Source organism: Protopterus annectens, chromosome 5.part0 (assembly GCF_019279795.1).
Source record: "Protopterus annectens isolate FY-2018-M chromosome 5.part0, PAN1.0, whole genome shotgun sequence".
Lineage (NCBI taxonomy): Eukaryota > Metazoa > Chordata > Ceratodontiformes > Protopteridae > Protopterus > Protopterus annectens.
The window spans coordinates 1,435,206,256-1,435,221,921 of NC_056735.1; the positions used below are offsets into that span (position 1 = coordinate 1,435,206,256).

Below are 15,666 nucleotides of genomic sequence, written 5' to 3' on the forward strand. Positions count from 1 at the left end.
TTAAAAAAATTCCTTGCCAAAGCATCTCAGACCCACGTCACAGCAAAGACTCACTGGGATTTAAATAATCTCAAATACAGTACATCTGACCACTCTACAAATAAAAATGCTTTAATGATTGATGACACTGTAGTCAAACACACTGATTCTCCATTAACTAGGTTGGAGAGATCCTCGTCCCCTGAACTACCTCACTCCAGTGTGCTAACCCTAGCCCTTGCACATACCATACCACTAGCCCTGACCATAGCCCCAACCCTACAAATTACTTTTCTAAAAATACTTTTCCTAACAGCACATCTAGACAAAAGTAAAAGGCACAAAATACACACAACACAGAACATGCACAACACCGAATATATTCCCTTACCTAACCCTTACTCTAACCCTAACCTGCAAACACAAACACTGGCACATTCACAATAACTGCTATAACACATTTTTACACATCTTCAAAACCACCACTTTTTCATTCAAACACTAGTTTTCCTGCTACTTCTACCTACCTACATAATATAAAACCATAAGTGACTCACAGAAATGAGCACTCACTCATTTGTGCATTCTATCTTTGTACACCCACAAATGCTTTGCAACCAAATAAGTATTCAATCTTTTGGGTTACAGCCATATATGAGACACACACACACACACACACACACACACACACACACACACACACACACACACACACACACACACACACACACACACACACACACAGATATGTGTATGTGTGTCTGTGTGTGAGAAAGTGTGTATTTACACTTACATCAGCATTTCCCTGACTTTTATAACTAAGATATGCATTAGTAATTGGACTTGTATACATATGAACATTACAAGAACAAGATTTACCAGTATGTGCACACACTCAAACTAATGACTACAAAACTTAAAACACTGAAAAATATCAAGTTAGGCAAGAGCAAGACATGGGCCAGAGAAACAGCTCATATCCTCCACAAAAACTATTGTATTAAAAACTACTATGTTAACCACGTATGTATGTTTTTAAGGTGTTATGTAGTTGTACATTGTAAAGATGTTTTTGACCCTGCTGTACGTTGTACACAAATTAACTGTACCCTGTAAAAATATAAATCTGTTTATGAGTTTCTGATATGTCTGTATGTGGAGCTTTTCTCACCAGGCCTTCTCTGAACAGGTTCTATGACCCATTTGGACTATCCCAGAAAACAAATGTCAAATAAAATAAATAATTGTGCTTTGTCAAATTCATATCCAAAAACAAATGGTTAAAAATCTACTGTAGCATAAATATCACTATTTTCAAATAAGACCATGCTTCTTCAATTACTCTCTAAAGCTGCTAAGCAGTATGTGACAAACTGCCTTTATATAGCATTAAACTCCAGAAAACAATAATATATACACCTATAAAAATACTAAACAATAGTCTAGCAGTGCTTAGAAGACTACTTCAGCAGATGATCAAGCTGCACTACCCATGGAAGCAGAGCTTCCTTTCTTCAACACAATATGAGCACCGTGGTATGAAGACATAGCAGAAAACAGAGCACTAACAAAAGGAAATCAAACTAATGAAGCTCTAATGGAACTGTAGACCCAGGTACTACACAATTTTATGACTGGTACAGCAGTCGTAACATCAGTTTGGTCTGTGTTATTGAAATAGATTTCAAGAAAATGTCAGCCTTGAGCGTCACTTTCAGTCCAAATTTCATGGTCCATTTCTCAAGCAGTAAACAAAATGCTTATAACTGATGACCCAATCACAATCCTCTGTATATATTATACTGTCATTTAGTATGATAACAATACACAGGAGATCTTCCTATCACCACTACACCCACTAACAACACAACATTTTTTATGACATTTACTGTTAGCATAGGAACGAGAAGACAGTATAGGAAATATAGAAATTTACTTTGTGGGCTTTTTCTTAGAATGAAAATACTTATTCCCATTGATCGAAGTAATGGTTATAATTGTATATATTTAATAGCATAGTGTGAAAGGGGCAACTGCCCTGGGCTCATACTGTTGGGAAGGTATAGTCAACCAATCCTTATCTGTAATGCAATACTGGCTGCATTTGCAGTCAAACCTTAGTGCTATAGCACTCTGTCTGTGGTCTGAACTGTAGCAAGCAGTTTGCTACAATTTAAAAGTTGAAAAAAAATGTCCTTATTTTTAACTAAAACCTAAGGACTATAGCACTTTACAAAGGCAGGGTATAAACTGTAGCAACTGTTTGCTACATTTGTTGCAAGCAGCTTAAAAGAAGAAATTAAATATTTTTTTAATAAAATGTGTTGAGGGAGGGTTGTGGGGCAGGTCACAGAAATAGGAATAGAATGGCTAGGGCAGGGGTGGCTCATGCATTTGGCCACCTGATTGGTGTACCAGTAGAAGGGACTTCCATTTTTTTAAATGGAAAAGATAGACTGACATGGACCTGACTCTAATAATTGTAGTTATCAGCTTACTAAAATGAAGTAAGTGCTTTTTTTTTTTTGCTATTCATTGAAAGCTGCAGTGGGGGGGGGGGGGGGGGGTCTGCCTGTAATAAGCCAGCAATTGGCTTAATACAATAAAGTGCTTTTTTTTTTTTTTTTTTTGTCTACTTACTTCAAGAGCTGCGGGGTTGGGACATTGTTTCATGGTACCAGCACAGGGAGCTGGTCAAGGCACTTATGTTTCTGGATATATAAACACAATGGACTGAATTCAGAAAGGTTACAGCAATGTGTTTAACTTGTACATACCTCATGGTAACCATTACTGATTCAGAGACAGCCCTACCACTGTTTTGCAACACAAAAACATGCAGCACCGTGTTAGGCATTCCAGGAGAGAGGTATATGCTAATTAGTCATATGATCTCCCCAGGAAATGCCCACAGTAAGGCATTTATGCTACCATGCAATTCTGAGAATCACTCGACTGCATAAGGTACATTGCCTGCCCATGTTAATGAACACACTCTAAAGCTTGAATTCAGAAGATAAGGTTAGAGATATGTACCAAGGAGTTTAGCAGACAGGTGCATACATCTCAACTGTCCAGGGTTTTGCAGAATATCCAGATTTTTGCCTCACATTTTTGATCTGCTCCTCATAAAATATATGGCTTTCTGGCAAATAATTAAGCATTGACATAATTAAATAACACTAAAGAATGACAGACATTTGAGTTTCAGACTTCATGTCCTTCAGAAAATATATAATAATGTAAAAAATGTCAGTCTAACAAATTTTTAAGTTGATAGGAGAAATATTTAAAATCTGTCCCTATTTTTAGTCCTTTGTCCCCCATTATTTTTGTCTTTATCCAGAATTCTTACACTGAAAAGTTAAAGGTATGAAAATCAATGAGAATTGAAGTCATTAAACAATGAAAGACATTTGAGTTTCAGACTTCACATCCTTCAGCAAAATACATTCTACTGCAAAATCTACTATTCTAGCAGCATTTTAATTTTATAGGAGCAATAATTAAAATCTGTCCCTATTTTTGGGCCTTTGTCCACCCATTATTTCTGTCTTTGTCCAGATTTCTTGTGCTATGAAGTTGAGAAGTATGAACAGGTAGTGCTGAGGCGTGTGCTTGTATGGTAATGTGTTCATAGATGGTTACTAAGCTATCGTCCCTAAAGCCCTTATAACCTTAGCCATGTTAATCCCAAGTTGCCCCAACTGTCCTTATTAGGTGGACGTAATTCACAGATTGAGCCTATAGTCAACACCGACTGCCCCTGTCCATGAGGGACATGGGTGTCACCCCCGGGGTGAATTTCCAGTTTCCATCCATCACAAGTGTCTAGTTTTTCGAGCCACACAAGATCCAGTCCTATCTGACCTCCCACTTTTTGCCAAAATCAGTGGTGCTACAAATATGTGGTCTGTGTGTGAGCAGAGTGTGTCTCTCACTATGAGGCAGCAGCAGTGGGATTAGTTAGAGGGTTGAGTAGGATAGGTTTGTAAGTGTGTGTGTGTGCGTGTGTGTGTGTGTGTGTGTGTGTGTGTGTGTGTGTGTGTGTGTGTGTGTGTGTGTGTGTGTGAGAATGGGTGAGTATGTCCAGGGCTGCGATCATCTGAGGGGGGCTCTGTGTATGTGTGTGTGTGTGTGTGTGTGTGTGTGTGTGTGTGTCTGTGAGTGTGTGTACTAATGTGTGAATGAGTGCATGTGTGGGGGGAGGGCTGTCATACCTCTATACTTTCCTAGACTAGCAAGCAATCTCTGCAGCAGTTGGGGGAGCACAAGACACCAAGGATAACTCTTCACATCGGGACTTAAAGGCACTTAAACAGTAAAAGAATAATGGTTTGCATCATGAAAGACATGGGGATGGGAAGGAGTACTAGACACTATGGATGCTGCCTTTACCTCATACCTTAAAGTCATGCATAAACTAAAAGAATGACAGTTTGCAGCATTAAAGATGTGGGACAGTGGGGAGCACTAGACTCTCTCTATACTGTACCTTAAAGTCACGTACAAATTAACAGAACAACAGACAGTTTGCAGCATTAAAGACAAGGTGTGGGGGAGCACTGAACAGCAGAGTTACTCTCTTTACATATTGCTTAGGAGGCACTTACAAATATTCAGCTCTATATCCTCAACACTTGCCGTTAGATCTTGAGCAAAGGCTTAGCTCTCTGCACCACCACTAGATACCAAGGACAGTCCTGACATATTATATTAGTGTGAAAAAAGTTAAGATTTTAAGTCTGTATCCTTGATACATAATGATAATAATTATGAAACTCTACTGTCTGGCAATATTCATTAATGACAGCTGATGTGAATTAAAAGGGACAGAGCATGCATTAGAGGTGACAGTAGGAGTGATATATAAAATCAGGGACAGATGAGAGTTGGGTGGGTGGTGACTTTGGGGAAAAAGCCAATAGAAAGACTAGATGACACCTGGGAAATGTTTTGAAATGTTACATGGATTCATTTAAATACTTGACAAACAGTAATCATCTTGGATTTAAGAGAGAAAGAGTAAAATAAGAGGATACATCAGGTACATTATGCCTACTTAGGGAGAGTTAACAGTTATCTCAGCAAGTTCGTTAACATTTGAAGTCTCTACAGCACAGCACATGTGGTAGCTGGGTTTCATTCATTTGCTCAGTACCTTTTTGCTTTCTACCGTAGTACTCATGCAGGCAGACTCAATACATTGTTCCTTCATACTACTTTGCTTACTACTTGTTATAGTCAAGCATGTTGGCTTAAATGTTTTCATTGTTACAGGACTCTTGGCATCACAGCATCTTGGTGAAACAGCAAAAAATTAAAAAAAAGCTTTACTGATAGCACTATTTCTGTTTTTGTGTTTGGGGTAACCTTGGAATAACACTATATAAGTAAGGGCTGGGGAGTAGTGGCTTGCCCTCTTGTAAAAGGATTTTTTTAAATATTTCTTTGTTGTCACTGCATGAAACTCTAAATTCTGAGTATCTGTGTTTAGAATATTTGCATACTCTGGTTAGTAGTTTAATGCAACTTCAGCTAAGCAGTTATATTTAGAGCTTTAAAATGGAAAAAGGGGCTGAGGATGGATGTATAAAGTTATATTTAGAGCTTTTAGGTTTTGCACACACATTCTTGACCCAAGCCAGCCACAGCAGAAAGGTATAAGTTGGGGAAGTTATGGACCCAGAAACATAATCACATCTAAAGATAAGTCAGTGACATCATTTAATTAACTAGATTAGAAACTCAAATATATGGTTAGTCTTCTGAGAGTCAGTTCCATTAGCCATGGCAACCATTTACCAAGAGGTGGCAGATGTAAGTTGAGCTAATTTGTTAAAAATTATCATATGACTGATAGTGGCTTCTGAAAAGGTCATGTAAAGCTGGGGAGTACCTGAAAAGATCGAAGACCCAGATACTCAAATAACAAAACATCAAGACCGTAATCAAAAAATTCCGGGTCATTGAATCCTCACAATAAGGAAACCTGGAACATCAAATGGTAAACATTACCAGAAGTCCGGTCTGCACTTTAAGGAACAGTTCTCTCTTTAACTACAACTAACAGAAAATCTGTATCAGAGGTTTTAAATGGAGATCGTGGTACAGTGAGTATCACACTGTAGTGTAATCTCAGAAGTTGGTATATATAATTTAGAAAGGGTACAGGGGGCTTGCCCCCCTGCAAAACTGGAGATACAAATTTCCTGTCAGTTGTAGTTACAGGAAGAACTGTTCCTAAACGTGTCTGGGTCTTTGATCTTTTGAAGTAGACCCATAAAACTATTAACAACGGATGAATAATACAGTTAATCTTTCACATAAGTACTGATATGTTACTGGTATTATATATAAGAAATATATATTTTATGTACATCTCTCTCTGTGTAGATATATATCAATATGTGAGAGTCTCTCATTCACAAATATATCAATATGTGAGAGTCTCTCATTCACTACAAGAAGCTACTCACCATACTAAATGCTTAATTTAAAGTATACTTATCCAGTCTGCACTGTCATTTTTATTTTTTATTTATTTTATTTTTTTGCTAAATTAGTGACATACTTTACATTAAGATTACTGGCATCCTTCTGGTGGCAGAAGTGCGTCTAGGCTAGAGTTTGGGCACTGGCATGCTAATTAGACAGTGCATTTGGTATTGATTGGTGTGCTAATTTGAGCTGTTTGTTGCTGTAATTCTTTGATATAATTAAGGCATTTTAACATGCCATTGTGCATTGCTCAGCAGCACTGAACCATGCACTGTGTAGGTACTGGCATTCTGACTCATAACTTTTTCTGTACTACCTGTCATCCCCAACTTCTATTCATACTATAAGTGCTGGTGTCTAACAGAGCAGAGAGCTGCTTGCATTGGTCCAATGAGCTCTGCACACCTTTTCTTGCTCATAATTCCTCTTGTGACCCACTGCTGCTCTAAAGTACCCAAAGCAGCTCACAGCTGCTCTATGTTGCCCAAAGCAGCCCCTAGTTACTGTGCATTATTCATACCATGCAGCTCCCTCAAGATAGTGTCTACTTAAGTTAAACTTCAAATTTAGGCCATGTATTCAGTCAGTGTACCTCTAGCAACAAATTTCAATTGCATCTCTGTAATATGAATCAATTTTTCCAAATTTATGGACTAAAATGGTTGGCCAGCCCTCTTGGTAGTCTTCTCGACAGCCTCATAGCACTTGGAATCCTTGGCCAGTATAATAACTGTCTAATGCTCACAGATAATGAATGTTTACTTAGTGCAAGATGAGAGATGCAAGTATTTACAAAAATATGGAGGTTTCATGCTTATAAAAATAATAAAATATGAGCAATATGCACTTCCACAACACTCTACATTAAGCTACACTAAAATTCCTTACAGTTGGCTTTCAAAATTCCTTGCCAAAGCATCTCAGACCCACAATGACCATGTCACAGCAAAGACAGTACATCTGATCACTCTACAAATAAAAATGCTTTAATGATTGGTGACACTGTAGTCAAACATACTGATTCTCCATTAACTACGTTGGACAGATCCTCATCCCCTGAACTACCTCACTCCAGTGTGCTAACCCTAGCCCTTGCACATACCATACCACAAGCCCTGCCCATAGCACCAACCCTACAAATTACTTTTCTAAAAATACTTTTCCTAACAGAACATCTAAATTAAAGTAAAAGGCACAAAATACACACAACACAGAAAATGCACAACACTGAATATATCCCCTTACCTAACCCTTATTCTAACTCTAACCTGCAAACACAAACAGTGGCACATTCACAACAACTGCTATAACACATTTTTACACATCTTCAAAACCACCACTTTTTCATTTAAACACTAGTTTTCCTGCTACTTCTACCGACCTACAAAATATAAAACCATAAGTGATTCACAGAAATGAGTACTCACTCATTTGTGCATTCTATCTTTGTACACACACAAATGCTTTGCAACCAAACAAGTATTCAATCTTTTGAGTTACAGCCATATATGAGACATACACACACACACACACACACACACACACACACACACACACACACACACATAGAGAGAGATATCTGTATGTGTGTTTTTGTGTCTGTGTGTTAGAAAGTGCGTGTTTACAGTTTCATCAGCATTTTCCTGATCTTTATAGCTAAGAAATGCATTAGTAAGATGACACACAGCTAACTTAGTGTGAGCTATGTGTTTTAATTTGTTTAGGAGAAATTGGAAGGCAAGGTATTTGAATTACCCTAGAAAGTGTTTGGTGCTCTTATTTACTGCTATGCTAAATTTCCATCTTTGGTTTTATGTTGTGAACTGACAGTGCTGTAAGCACTTACTAAATGTACTGAGTACTAACGACTGTACTAAATCTATGTTTTGTAGGTAGCAATTCAACTGTGTGTGGTATGCTCATCAGCATACTGCATATAGCAAATCAGCTATGTGTTTTATACAATTTTTGTAATGCACCCCTAGCTATGGCAGAAATGAATCACTACAAAATCATGATTAATAAACAATAAATAAATAACATATGTATTAGTATTACTATGTTCAGCCATATGTCATTCTGCAGATATTTAAGTGGCTTTATATAGTGCTAATGCAAGGGACTTGAAAAGAACATATATTCCCAGGAACTTGCTTAAATGGCCTAACACCTCCAACATACATTGATTAGTTTCTAATGAGATGAAGGATGATCTGGATTTTATAAATATGTATAGATGTGCTACAGGTCAGAAAAATTTCCCAGACAGTTTCATAGTTTAGGACCCCTGAGTATCAGCTGATAAGGCCATTCATAATGCAGTTTATGGATGAGTAGGATAGGCTAGATTTCTTATTCATGCATCTAAAAAGTTTTTGAATACATCAAGTGAATGACTTCTAATCCCTGGAGGCAATTTGTTCCAATACATCATCATGGACTGTAAAATCAATTTTAATATAGCTGAGGTTCAACAGGTATCCAATGAGTATGTAAAGTCTGTGCCTCTCAAGTTGTGATAGTTATGTAAAACATCAACATTCAGTAACATCCTAGGTTCCTTGCTGGGTTTAGTTTTATAAGCTATGGATAATTTCCTTTACAGAGTCCTATAAGTTACTAAATAGAAAGTCAAACAATTCAAGCCAAACTGTACTCAAAGGATGACAAAATCTTAAATCTTTTTTGTAAATTTCCTCAAAACACTTTCTAGTAGGAGTAAATCACTGAATAACCACAGAACAGTGAGCTGTGTTCTAAAATGGGTCACACATGCATGACAAAAAGGTTAATCAATACTACGATGATACAGGATGAGAAGTTTTTTAATATTAGTCCATACATATTTATAGCTTTGATTTTCATGTTCATCATTTGCACTGAAGTTTATATTAGGGATATTAACAACAAGGTCCTTGAATTCTGAAAACTGGAATTGTTCAAAAACGCCCAGTCCAATAATAGCTAAAGGATATGTTTTCCCAAAATCACAATCCTGATGTTATCCTGATTAATGTTTAGACCAGAACTGTTGAATAACTACATCAGATCATTGGGGTACCTATTAAAACTTGTTCCTCTTTAGTGGTGGAGAAAAGAACTCCTGTTTTATCATCCTCCACAAATTTAGAGATCTGACATAACCTGCAAGATGGCAGAAGTAATAAAAGCAAATTAATCAATATTGGGCTCTGAAATGGAGTCCTGGGGGTGCATGTGAACTAATTCTAACCAACTCTAGCCTGATGTAGTCATTCTGCTATCTAGAAGTCAACCAAGTTAATGAATGTAGATCTATTACTAACAAATCCATGTTGAGTCAAATCACACAATGGACCAATGTTGCACTTACATTCCAATAAAGAAAGAATACGTAACTCAAAAGTTGTACTCAGTAATAGAGTAAAACTAATATGCCTGTAGTTTTGTACTGCAGCAGCAGCACCACACTTGTGAATGGGGATACTATTTGACAACAGTTTATTGAACACAGATGCTACACAGAGTACACTGAAATTCTTAATTTTAACCAGAATGCAACCTGCTATATTGTCTGGGCCAGGGCTACTCATTTCTTTTGTTTTATCATAATAATTTTTCATTACATTTTCACTAATAACTGGGCATTAGATACTTTATCAGTTTCACAGGACTAAAATTTATCAGGCACCAGTTTGGAATAAATATTTGAAGAATGTTCGTTAAATATCTGGGATGTTTCACTGATGTCATATAATAAATGTTATGATAAACTGGTCTTTATGTTTTTTTTTTCCCATTTATTTTGTTCAGTTAAGGAAAGAAAAGAACTTATCCTTATTACCAGATAGCCATAATTTATTCTCATAGCACTCAATGCTTTTAATGCAAGCTTCAGTTTTTTTCATGCAGCATTGTAATCTCTCTTACTGGTGCCAAATTCAAAATCATACATATGGCAGACAAAAAGAAAAGCAGAGCTTAAAACAGAGGAACACATTAGGAATGTAAAAATGATGTTCCCAGAAGTAGTGCAGTTCAGTATATTAAAGAATTACATGTCGGGTTGTGGAGAAGTACATCATTAGTGGACCGGAGTTCTGCTGTGGCGACCCCTAACCAGTTAAAGCCGAAAGACATTTGGTAATGACAACCATCAGAACACAATGTTCCCAGTTAAATAATTTGGAAACAAAGTTTATTTTGAAGTTCAATGCATTGTTTCCAGTAAGGTTAAATAATGAAATGGATTGATCGTGCCTGACTGAATAATTTATTTACATATTTCTTTAGTCTTAGCATCCATGAATATGAATCTCCCAAAGATAAGAACATCCTTCAGGAAGGTCGAATACAGACAAACACTTGGCACCAAGGCCATGGCTTAAAACTCATTACCAAGAAATACATTAAAGTACCTTTTGGGAAGTCTCCCACCCAGGTAACTACGTTATCAATAAAGCACCCTTAAAAGTTGATTCACTAGTCAGGCATCTGGGAACTTATATAGATAGTAACCTAGCCTTCGACTAACATGTGCCCAAGGTCATAAGAAAATGCTTCTGTGTTGCTCAACTTATAAACAAGGGCATGGTATCTAGGTCCAGAGAGACCATATTACTATATCAGCCCTCATCAGACCCATCATAGAATATAATTTGGAAATTGTGTATTATTTTGCTTAAACAACAGTATTTCACTAAATTTCAAAGCTCTCACCCAAATGACCCCAAAAAATTCTGGAGTACTATTAACTCCTGCTCTGCACTGCACTGGTTCTCCTACCATCCCTAACCCTTTCTCCTATCACTCTCCCTCTGAAACTGCAGACATACTCAACAAACACTTCATAGACAGCATCTCTAAACTCCTACCCACTGGTAACTCTGCTCATCCCAACTCTTCTGTGTCACCCTTACCTCCCCTAAACCTCTATGCTCCTCTCTGTCTCAGACTTTTACCTTGCAACCTGTTTCTACTAAATATATAAAATCCCTACTTCTTAAACTAAAACCATGCTCTCTGTCCACTGATAAACTCCCCCCTCAATTTCTCAAAATTGCTGCTGACTCTATTGCATATCCTGTATCTATCTTAATCAATCACTCCATTCAGGAATCTACCATATCTGAAATATGGAAATCCTTCTATACCACTCCTCTATGCAAAGGTGCCAAATCTGTTGAACCCTCTAACTATAGACCAATCTCTATTCTCTCACTGCTCTCTAAGATCCTTGAAAAATGTATACATACTCAACTTCTGTCCTATCTCATTCACAAAAATCTCCTCACCTCCTCGCAACATGGTTTCCACCTTAAACACAGTATCTTGACTGCCTTACTATCCTTTACTCAAAAGGTTGCAAAAGCTAGGGACAACAACCTCCTCATCTCCTGGCTATTCCTTGATTTCTCTAAAGCCTTCAACACTGTGTCTCATCCCATCCTTCTTAACAATCTCTCATACCTAAATCTCTCTCTTTCTACTCTTGGCTGGTTCCAATCCTACCTTACTGTCAGAAAACAAGCTGTTAGATGGCAGCAGGCTTTCTCACCCTTCCTTGCTGTTCAAACAGGAGTACTCCAAGGCTTCATAGTTGGACCGCTCCTTTTCAACATTTTTACCAACAACCTACATTCATCCTGCAGTCCCTCATCTGTAATACAATATGCAGATGACTCAACTCTCTTAGCTATCTCCAATACTATCTCTGAACTACACACACTAACACCGAATTCCTTTATCTCTGTTGAAAAATGGCTCAGAAATAATCAACTAATCCTTAACTCCAAAAAAACTCAACTCCTTCTCTTCCTACCTCAGACGCTCTCTCACCTTAGATCCAACTTTTCTCTTTTCTCCCTAGATGGCACCACTATCTCCCCTGCCTCACATACCAAACTCCTTGGGGAAATAATTGATGACTGACTACAATTTGACTTGCACATACAACAGGCCATCAAAAAACCCACCAAAAACTTGGACTACTTTATAGGAACAAAAAGTTCCTCACTACTGCCACTACACGCATATTTGCACAGGCATTTATCTTACTTAGTCTTCTATATACTTCCCCCATCCTTACCAATATCCAAACTACCTTCGTGCAGAAACTGGAACAAACATACAACAAAACTGCCAGATTTATTCTAAACCAACCACTCTCCTTGCATCACTACCTCTCACCAAACAAACTTCAGTGGCTGTAATTTCCGCACCTTCTCCTATAATCACAACTCCACACTACCTTTTCTATACTCAACAACCCCTCTGCCTGTCCTGCTCTCACCTCCCATGTTACTCTCTACTCTCTCCCCTGGTCTCTCCGGAGTGCTGATCAGCATCTTCTCTCAGTTTATAAACCCAAAAGGAATATTGGCAAACTACTTTACAAACACTCTGTCTCACTAAATTGGAACAAACTCACTCTCCATATTAGATCCAACCTTTCCTTTCCCTGTTTTAAAAAGGAGCTTAAATCTCACCTACTAAGTTTGAAATTATGCCGTTGCCTTGACCGCATGTAGTCTTAGTCTGTCCTACTGTTAGTAACTTCTGCTTAAACTAACCTCCTAAACATTCAGCTCTAATACTATAGCCCTACTATAGCCCCCTACTTTCTCTCCCCCTCTCATTCTCCACACTATTTATCTTCCCCACCCCACTTCCTATCAATGTCTGTACATTTTCCTTCTTTTGAACAACAATTATCTTTTTATTTTTACTCTTATAGATTTAGACCACTGCTATCAGTGCAACCCTTAATGTTCATAATGTTTTCTTTTGTTTTTCTTGTTATAAGTAATTTCATATTTGCATTGTTATTTTTAATAGTTTTTGTCCTGTATGTTTATCTTTGGTTATGTTTGTTGGGGCTCTTTCCCTTGGGTCTTCACTGAAAATGGGTTGCTTACTATCAATGCAATGCAAATAGTTAACAACCTTTTCTTTTTACAAGTATTTTGTATTGTGATTGTTATTTAATATTTGTATATTGTGACTTTATCTTTATTTATGTTTATTGGGGCTTTTCCCCTCTGGTCTCCACTGAAAATGGGTTTGTTTGCAAACTCAGTTGGACTAACCCAGTTAACAAATGTGAAATGAATGAATAAATAAATAAAAAATAATGCCCCTTTCGGTGTGTACTTGGACAGACATATGCAGCATCTGGAATGTCCACAGAAGTTCATTACAAAAACAATACAGGGAGTAAACACAATGTCCTACACTGATCACCTTAAAGCCCTGTATCTTTACTTGGTATTATACAGACTTGTCAGAAGTGATCTTTGCCTGGCATACAGGGTATCCCTGGATCCTGTTTTGATGAACATTTTGGACATCTGCAAAACAGACAGCATCATAACTACTAGATTAAAAGACATAAATTTTCTTGCAACATAAATAGGACATGATGGAGAGACAGATATCATTTTCAGAGCGTTCCCATTCTCTGGAACAGGCTCCCCATCCATGTGAAGTGGAGTTCCTCCCTATCCCTTTTTAAGCACAATTTGGACCAATGGATGGATAATCAGCAATTCACTCCTGGTCTGACTCCTATGTATCTGATGGACAGAGAGAGTCAGTAAATCATCACCTATATAAATCAAATTTGTGGGTCACATTTCAGTAGCATGGCTATGCTTATAAGGGCCCTAGTGGCCGTTAGCCTGGTATATACACCTATGATTAGTGCTTATAATTAACTGAAGTCAATTACATCATTATATTGAGTTAACTGGTAAATAGTGTATAAATAAAGTAACTTTGGTAATAGGTGGTTGTTTCTCCATGAAGGCACTTATATGCTGAAGTTCTAGGGAAAAAATATTGTACTTGACCTTCAATTTTTGAGTGCATTTTTCTATTTTTACTTTTGTGGTATATACTGTAATCTCTCTGATGTACTAAACTATTTAAAATGGCATTTTTTTTTAATTTTCCCTTTAATAGTTTATCATGTTTTCTCTTCTACCATGATGGATTGAGACACATCAATGATACTATTTGTTGTTTCATACAGTCAGTTGATTTATAAAGTAATATTACTATTTAATATTTTAATACAGTCACACTTTATTTTATAATCTTGAGTGATGATGAAATCAAACAGAACAGAAAAGCAGAAACCCACATGTTACAAACTACTCTGTTATTTTGAATATTTTGTCCAGAATACTTGTCAAAAGTACGTCCAGACAGTTTTTTCCTCTCGTTTGAAATTTAAGCATATGAGAATACTTTCTGATGCCAAAACATATTAATAAACTTTTCCTTAACATTTAAAACAAAAGTACCATTTCTCCAGTCAATCTTTGGATAGCTGAAATTCCGTAAGACTATCTAGTTGGGTATGTATCAAATTTTGAGTGTACTGTCTTTGAATTCAACTTGATCAACTTTCAATGTTTACGACTCTTGTAACAGCACCTGATTTTTAGTCCCAAAGCATCCAATTATAATCTCATGATTGGGATCAGAAAAAAAAATTAAACTAGAAAGCAACTTATCTGTTACAAATACAATAATCTGGTAGCTTTTTGAGAGGAAATAGGAATCCAATTTCATCTGATTCGTTACAGAGATGCCCGGCTTCTTCTTTTTATTTTTTTTGGTAATGTCTAGCAAAGGGTCTTTTTCCCTTTTGGTACAAAGCTCTGAATTTTATGCTACATTTATGCAATATGATCTGAGTATTCACCTAATTAGATCTCAGGTAAAACTGTGCTGACTTCATGCTAGGGGAAAAATGACTTAGTAAACTAATAATAGGAAGCTGCTATTCAAAATATAAAGGGAAAGATGGGATGCTTTCATGGCTTGAGATGGGTGACATTGCACGTATCTGTTAAAGTTATGACTTGTTCCCAGAACTATAGACCTCTTTTTTTTATTTTTGTTTTTTTTTGAGTGCAAGGCTTTTTATAGTAGCAGAACTCACAGTTGATGAAACTTAACCATGGTCCCGATTCCAAAAGACTTGCTGTCAGTGTAAGTGACCCCTTACACTGACAGCAGGTGTTTTGGAATCTAGTCATCATAGTAAGCCTGGTTATATAGAGTTTAAACAGAAGTAAGTCACTAACACTTGGAGCAGGTTTTCCAGAATCAAGCCAGACGTACACTGAGAACAACTCTTGTGAAATCTAGACCTGTGAGTTTACCACTCTATGCTTTTTTTCCTTCCTCCAATAGGCT

At 37.1% G+C, this 15,666-nt stretch overlaps 1 protein-coding gene across 5 annotated transcripts in view; it reads right to left on the reverse strand.

Annotated features, from left to right (window-relative positions):
- The window catches only part of NALCN (sodium leak channel, non-selective), a 3,563,801-nt gene that overhangs the window by 1,283,887 nt on the left and 2,264,248 nt on the right, over positions 1 to 15,666 (reverse strand). The window lies entirely within an intron of this gene.